Below are 6,644 nucleotides of genomic sequence, written 5' to 3' on the forward strand. Positions count from 1 at the left end.
GGCATCTTTTCTTTGCAAGAAAGGGACCGCTTTGGACTGTTCTCTGGGAGGCTGCAGGAGGCTGCCTAGCACGATGGCCTGAGCTCACCAACACCTGAGGATAGATGCCCCAGGAGTCCCCTCTGCTACCCTGCCGGCTAGCCACCTCCTGTCTGTGTTCTTCTGACTCAGGAGGCCCTTTGCCTGTTAGCACAATTGGTGAAGAGAACTCAGGCTTTGAAATCGGAGAGATGTGAGTTCCAGCGTGGCTGGAAGGTGCTTCACTTCTGAGGGGCTCCGTTTCTTTAGTGGGGAGAAGCGGCCCGTGCTGCGCCTGGCAGGGTTGGGGGCATTAAATGAGGTCGTGTGTATATGGAGCCAGCACCCAGTAGGCCTTCACCTTGCTTGCCCTCTTCCTCTTCTGCCTGAGTGAGGAGATTTACTTGGCAGCTTTGTTTGGGGTGTGTGGTCCAATTTACTGGGAGACAAAGTAGGGGCTGTATCTATTTGCTTGGGCTGTCAAACCAAGTACCACAGGCGAGGTCGCTTAAACAACCGCAATTAATTTTCTCGCCGTTCTGGAAGCTCGAGGGTGTCCACAGGGTTCGTTTCCTCTGATCTCTCCGTGGTTTGCAGACGGCTGTCTTCTTGCTGTGCCTTCCCATGGTCTTCCCTCTGTGCCTGTCTGCGTCCTGCCTGCTTCCTATAAGGCCTACCCAATATAGCCTCATGTTCCCTTGACTGCCTCCTGAAAGACCCTGTCTCCCAGGACAGTCACATTCTGAGGTACAGGGGTTAGGACTCAAACAGATGAATTTGGCAGAGACACAGTTCTGCCCATGACAGAGACCTTGATCCAGAACAGCTCCCCCATCCATCACTCATCATCCTAGTTCCCTTGGTTTAGGCTTTGGAGGTTTTGAGCTTCCAGAGTTCCCTCTCGTGCCCTCGCTTGGGCAGCACACACCCTAAAATTGGAATGACACAGAGGAGACTAGCATGGCCTTGCACAAGATGACCTGCACGTTGATGAAACTTTTCCATCTTTAAAGAAAAAGTTCCCTCTCCGAATGGGCTTATCGCTAGGGTGGAGGCTCCTCTTATTGGCTAGCTCATAAGAGCAGGGGCTTGCCAAAGCCACTGGGATGGACACCAGGGAGGACGGCAACCCAGGAAGGAAGCTCCCCGGCCTGTGGCAGGTGTCTGGCCATTGCAGAGTGCACGCGTGCTCCCGGGGCTGATCCCAGGCCCAGCCATTTCTTGCAGCGTCTCTGTGAACCTGACTTTGTCACGTTGCCGGCTTCCCGAGACCAGTCCATTCCCCACTTGCTTGACTGCTAGGCCTGGGTGTGGGGCATCGGGGAGCAGATGGGCAGACATCCCCATGGAGCAGGGTGGGATGGCAGGAGTTTGAAGCTAATCTTATTAGCAGCCACATCCTGCATCTCCCGAGGCTCCTCTCTGCCCCCGCGGCCCACAGCTCAGTGCCCACTCCCGGGCAGAAGGCAGACGGAGCAGGAGCAAGGCCCAGCGTTGGTACCGATCTCTGGACCTCAGAGACGCTGCCACAGCCATTTCTCACCATCCAGGACAGGTCCCCGCAACTGACTCACTCGGTACCTGGGGCAAGAAATTTGAGTCTCTGTGAAACCATTTCCTCTGGATGTGAAATGGGCCATACTACAGGATCCCATGACTAAAAAGGTCTCCCCATCTCTACGGTGATTTCTGTGCTAGGAACACATGTGTGCCAGGTTATGCTGGGGCTGAAGCATATAGTTCTTGTTGCCTGAGGTGGGTCCGGGGGTCAGGGTCAGTGTCAGGGCCAGGTGGAAACACTTGAGAGATTATTAGAATACTCTGAAACCGGAGGATTGACCGATACTCTGGGGCAGAGGATATGGGGAGACAAAGCGACCTACCTGGGGGGTTTACATCTGTCAGTTGTGTGTAGGAGCTGAGAAACTTAGGGATTTGCCCAGAGGTCTAATCATAGACTTTTAATCTACATTGATGCACATACACATCAAGATTTCCTCTTGGATGAGGTCTTGTATGAAAGAAAGCACACCACCTCCTTTGATCACCAAATAATAAGAACAGAGCCATCCGTCACATTTTCCTTTTTACCTTGGCCACCAGGAAGCTCTGGGAAAGATCTAGGGTTCAGTTGTTATAACTTCTGGATCTCTGGTTTCTGACACACTTCCCTCTTCCTTTCTCTTAGTTAATATTTGTCATTTAAATTATGTACAAGCATTAAAATTAAAGGAGACAGGACACATGCCTGACTCCTTTGATATGGAATCGGGAATATGGTTAAGTACTGAGGTGTGTTTGTGTACTGGGGGGGAGTGATACTTCTGCCATTTATACGTAGGGGCACAGAAGGCCAGCTTTCACGATCTGTAATCTGATTTTATTTAATCGCCCTTATTATGTGCTAGGTGCTGTTGCCATGCTTTATAAATATCAACTCAGGTGATCTTCAGAACAGCCCTGGGAGATGCATACTAGTATCAGCCCCATTTTGCGGATGAGGAAATGGAAGGAGATGAAAATGAAGGAACTCGCCCAGAGTCATGTGTCTATTACACGTCAAGCCAGGATTTGCAGTGCTGACAGCGGAGTCACCAGCCATGTGTGGCTACCGAGCACGTGGCCTGTGGCTTGTGTGACCGAGGAATGGAATTAAATCAGTTTTAAAATTTGTGTGGCGATGGACCACTCCATGAGACTGTGCAGTTGGGGAGCACCACGCTTTGCCTCCTCGCCCCCCATTCCTGATGCTGGTGGGAAGGCGATCGGGGGCAACCCAGTGGAGTTGAGTACAATCTGCGGGAAGAACCAAAAGCCTGAATTCCTCCCCCTCCCTCCTCTTCATTCTTTTTCATCATCACAGCTAACATCTTCTGAGCACTTATGATTCTCACTTAGTTCTCCCCCAAATCCTTGGATGTAGGTACTTTCCCTAATATGCCCGTTTAACAGAAGGGAGAACTCGCACTCGGAGAAATAAGTGTCTTGTACAGAATCGTGCAGCCAGTTGGTGGCTGAGCCAGAATTGGCACCAAAGTCTAAATGACCCTAAAGCCGCATTTCCCCTCTTTCTTTCTTTCTTTCTTTCTTTCTTTCTTTCTTTCTTTCTTTCTTTCTTTCTTTCTTTCTTTCTTTCTTTCTTTCCTTTCTTTCTTTCTTTCTTTCTTTCTTCCTTTCTTCCTTTCTTTCTTCCTTCCTTCCTTCCTTTCTTTCTTCCCTTCCTTCCCTTTCTTTTTCTTCTTTTTCTTTCTTTCTTTCTTTCTTTCTTTCTTTCTTTCTTTCTTTCTTTCTCTTTCTTTCTTTCCTTTCTTTCTTTCTTTCTTTCTTTCTTTCTTTCTTTCTTTCTTTCTTCTTTCTTCTTCCTTCCTTCCTTCCTTCCTTCCCTTCTTTCTTTCTCTCTCTCTCTCCCCCTCCCTCCCTCCCTTCCTTCTTTCCTTCCTTCCTCCCTCCCTTCCTTCCTTTCTTCCCTCCCTCCTCCCCTTCCCTCCTTTCTCTCTTTTTCTTTCTTTTCTTTTTTTTTTTAAGATTTTATTTATTTATTTGAGAGAGAGAGAGAGAGCACGAGCAGGGGGGGAAGGATAGAGGGAGAGGGAGAAGCAAATTCCCCGCTGAGCAGGGAGCCGGATGCGGGGCTCAACCCCAGAACTCCAGGATCGTGACCTGAGCGGAGGCAGATGCTTAACTGACTGAGCCACCCAGGCGCCCCTCTTTCTTCCTCCCTCCTCCCTCCCTCCCTCCCTTCCTCTCTTACCCCACCTTTTTTTTTTTTTAAGTAAAATGTGCTCCCCTTCTGACTCCGTAGGTCACATGCCTGTCCATTTCCACCGAAGTAGGGACTCTGTTGTTGACTAATGTCAGCATTTCTGAAGGAAGGAGAGAGGAAGACAGAGGTGGTGAGCAGAGGTGGGGGAGTGCCGGGTCAGCCCAGGCGCCGAGCACCTGGTGAGGAGAACATGCATTGCGGGGAGGGCTTGGCGGGCGTCAGGAGACAGCCGGAGAACCGCCAACCACCTACAGGTGGTTCCTCTAGGTGGTGCCCAGAGAACCTAGGACCAGCCGCACCTCCACTAAGGAAGCTCTGCACTCCGGGAGAAGAGTCAGGACGGGACGCCTTAGTTTCTTCATCTGTCAAATGGGGACCAGGCTGATTCCATAGGCTAGCGTCTGAGAACCCGCCTGGCAGATAGAACAGCGCTCGCCTTTCCTGTCTCAGAGCTGGTCTCTGGGGTCGGAGCTCCTGGGAGACCTCGCAGGGGAGAAGCACAGAGCTGTCTGCACTGTGGGCAAAGGGAAGGCAAACGGCTTGCTAGCTGAGGGGTTGGGGTGGGCGGTGGGGGCTGCAGTGCATGGCTGTCAGCTGAGATCACCGCCTCCTCTCTTCCAGCTGCCTGGGGATATTATGAAGTTGCAGAGACAGGGAGAGGAAGCTCAAGCTTGGGGGCCTCTTTGGGGGGCTAAGGAGGGGAGCAGAGAAGGAGGATGTTAATGAAAAAAACATTTCTCGTTCAAGGTGACTGAAAGGTTTTGAGGCTGGTTGGGTCAGGGTCTGGCTGTGGCTAAAAACAAGTCCCCCAGATGTGAAGGAGCCAGGCTTGGGACAGCTGCTGAGGGGGAGGCCATTGCAGGCCCAGCTGACTGACCCTCTTGGAGCTACCGACCTCTGAAGACCCCTGACTCTGGACAGACACCTGAGACGGGGCAGCTTTGAGGTCCTGGGAGCGGAACATCTGGATGCACGTGGCTTGTCCTGCCCATGGTCTTCCTCTGGCTTTGCAGACTCCAGTCCGCCTTACTGCCTGTCTCTGGATTATGTGTGGGCACGGGGAGGTGAAGGTGCTGCTGGAAGCTTCCAGCCTGACCCAGAGATGACAGAGGCCAGGCCCAGCCTGAGAAATGGAAGAACCTGCCAAGACAGGAAGCCTAAGATGGGTTTCTTGGGGAAACTCCTAACTCAACTCCTAACTTTGCCTCTAGATAATTTCTAGACTGGCACAGAATGTACCATGTCCGCCAGGCGTCTGAATAAGGGCCCCTCCCATGAGAGAAAACCAGCTTTCATAGCCAGAGCTTGTCCTTGAACGTGACCGACGGGTAGGCCTTCCCATTTCACAGCTGGGGAACTGAAGTTCGGAAAGATGAGGACCGGACACTAGCCAGCCGAGCGAGGGGTGGGGCCGAGACCGGATTTCGGAACCCAGCGTAAGGAGCCCTTTGCAATGTATGCCCCGTCTGCCCACTTTCTTCTAGATGTTGGGGAAACTCCAGAAGGCCTAGGGGACACTAAAGGAATAGATCAAAGCCACGTGGAACCAAGAATAGGCCCCGCATCATGCTGGGACCCCCATTCCCTCCCCGAAGCCCGATTTCATCATGACTGGCCGTCGTCCCTCCAGCGGGGAAAGAGGCCCCTGTAGTATGTTTTAGGATCACACAGAGCACACTTTATTCCTTGAAAAATGGTTTTCCTTGGGAGTGAAGCACTGCAGACAGATGCATCTTTCACCCCTGTGAGCCCCGGGAGGGTGGGGACCCGCCACCCCTTTCCTGACCCCGTCAGCGTTTGTAAGGACCCAGCTGCTTGAGAAAGTTGCAGAAGATGCTCAAGATTGTGAGCTGGTCCCGTGGGGATGCCCGGTCTCTGGAAGTTCCCCTGTTGGGCATCTGAAGGTCTTTACAGGCCAGATGGCGTCTTTGCTCCTCTCTGACTGGTGAACCATTGTCTCTGGAAGAGACCCCGGGGGTCATCTCGGCCAACTCCTTTCGGGCCCAGGTGGGTGAACGGAGGTGCCCAGCGCAGGAGGGGCCCCGCCCCAGTGAAGCCTGGAGGGGGGCTCCTGACTCTGGCTGGAGGGCCTTCCAGGAGCCCACACTGATTTTTCCGGAGAAGGGCCAATGTGGATGGAGCAGGAAGTGGATAGGCAGGAGCCTGCGTACAGGTTCAGAAAGGGGGCAGCCCCCGGAATATTCAGAATATGCACAGTGAGGTGGCTTGCCCAGGTCACGTGGGCCCGGGAAATGGAATGGGACAGGGTAGGCCACAAACTCATGTCTGTCCCTGACCCTACACTTCTCTCGAAAATAGCCAAGTAGTGCTTAAAAAAAATCCAAACTGCCCATTTGCGTTCACTTTTGCCCACTTCAGACACTCTGTATCATCCCTCCTTCTTTTCTGTTTTAAATTGAAGTTGTAAAACCCTAGCACCCTAAAAAAATAAAAACAAAACCCCAAACAATCCTCCAAGTCCAGAGAGATAGGACGGGCTGGGACACCAGCCTCTCGGTGTCTTCTAAAGTACAGGACTCCCGAATTTCTGTTCAGAAGCAGAACGGCTTTTTTTTTTTTTTTTTTTTTTGTCTCAGACAATGTGGTTCTAATATATATCAACAGAGCCAAAGAAAAGGCTTTTTTTTTTTTTTTTTTTTTAAGAAGTTAACTTCATTTCAAGAACTTGTGTGTTTCTCATTAGTAACGCTGTCTTTTGAAATCCGGCCCAGGGAGGCGATTCCAGTTGAAATCAAAACTGATACGCGAGGGTTTGACTCAAATGCTGTTCTGTCCCTTGCTCGCTGCCTTGCTGGGGCTGCTTGTTGGAGGGATGGGGCAGGCAAGACCAGCAGCCAGCTCT

The 6,644-nt window shown here is 51.7% G+C and overlaps 1 non-coding gene across 1 annotated transcript; it reads left to right on the forward strand.

Annotated features, from left to right (window-relative positions):
• Positions 1 to 921: 921 nt before the first annotated feature.
• Positions 922 to 1,028, forward strand: LOC113915587. The gene has a single exon (XR_003517734.2). It is a non-coding gene; the product is annotated as a U6 spliceosomal RNA (small nuclear RNA).
• The last annotated feature ends 5,616 nt before the right edge of the window (positions 1,029 to 6,644 follow it).

Source organism: Zalophus californianus, chromosome 11 (genome assembly GCF_009762305.2).
Source record: "Zalophus californianus isolate mZalCal1 chromosome 11, mZalCal1.pri.v2, whole genome shotgun sequence".
Lineage (NCBI taxonomy): Eukaryota > Metazoa > Chordata > Mammalia > Carnivora > Otariidae > Zalophus > Zalophus californianus.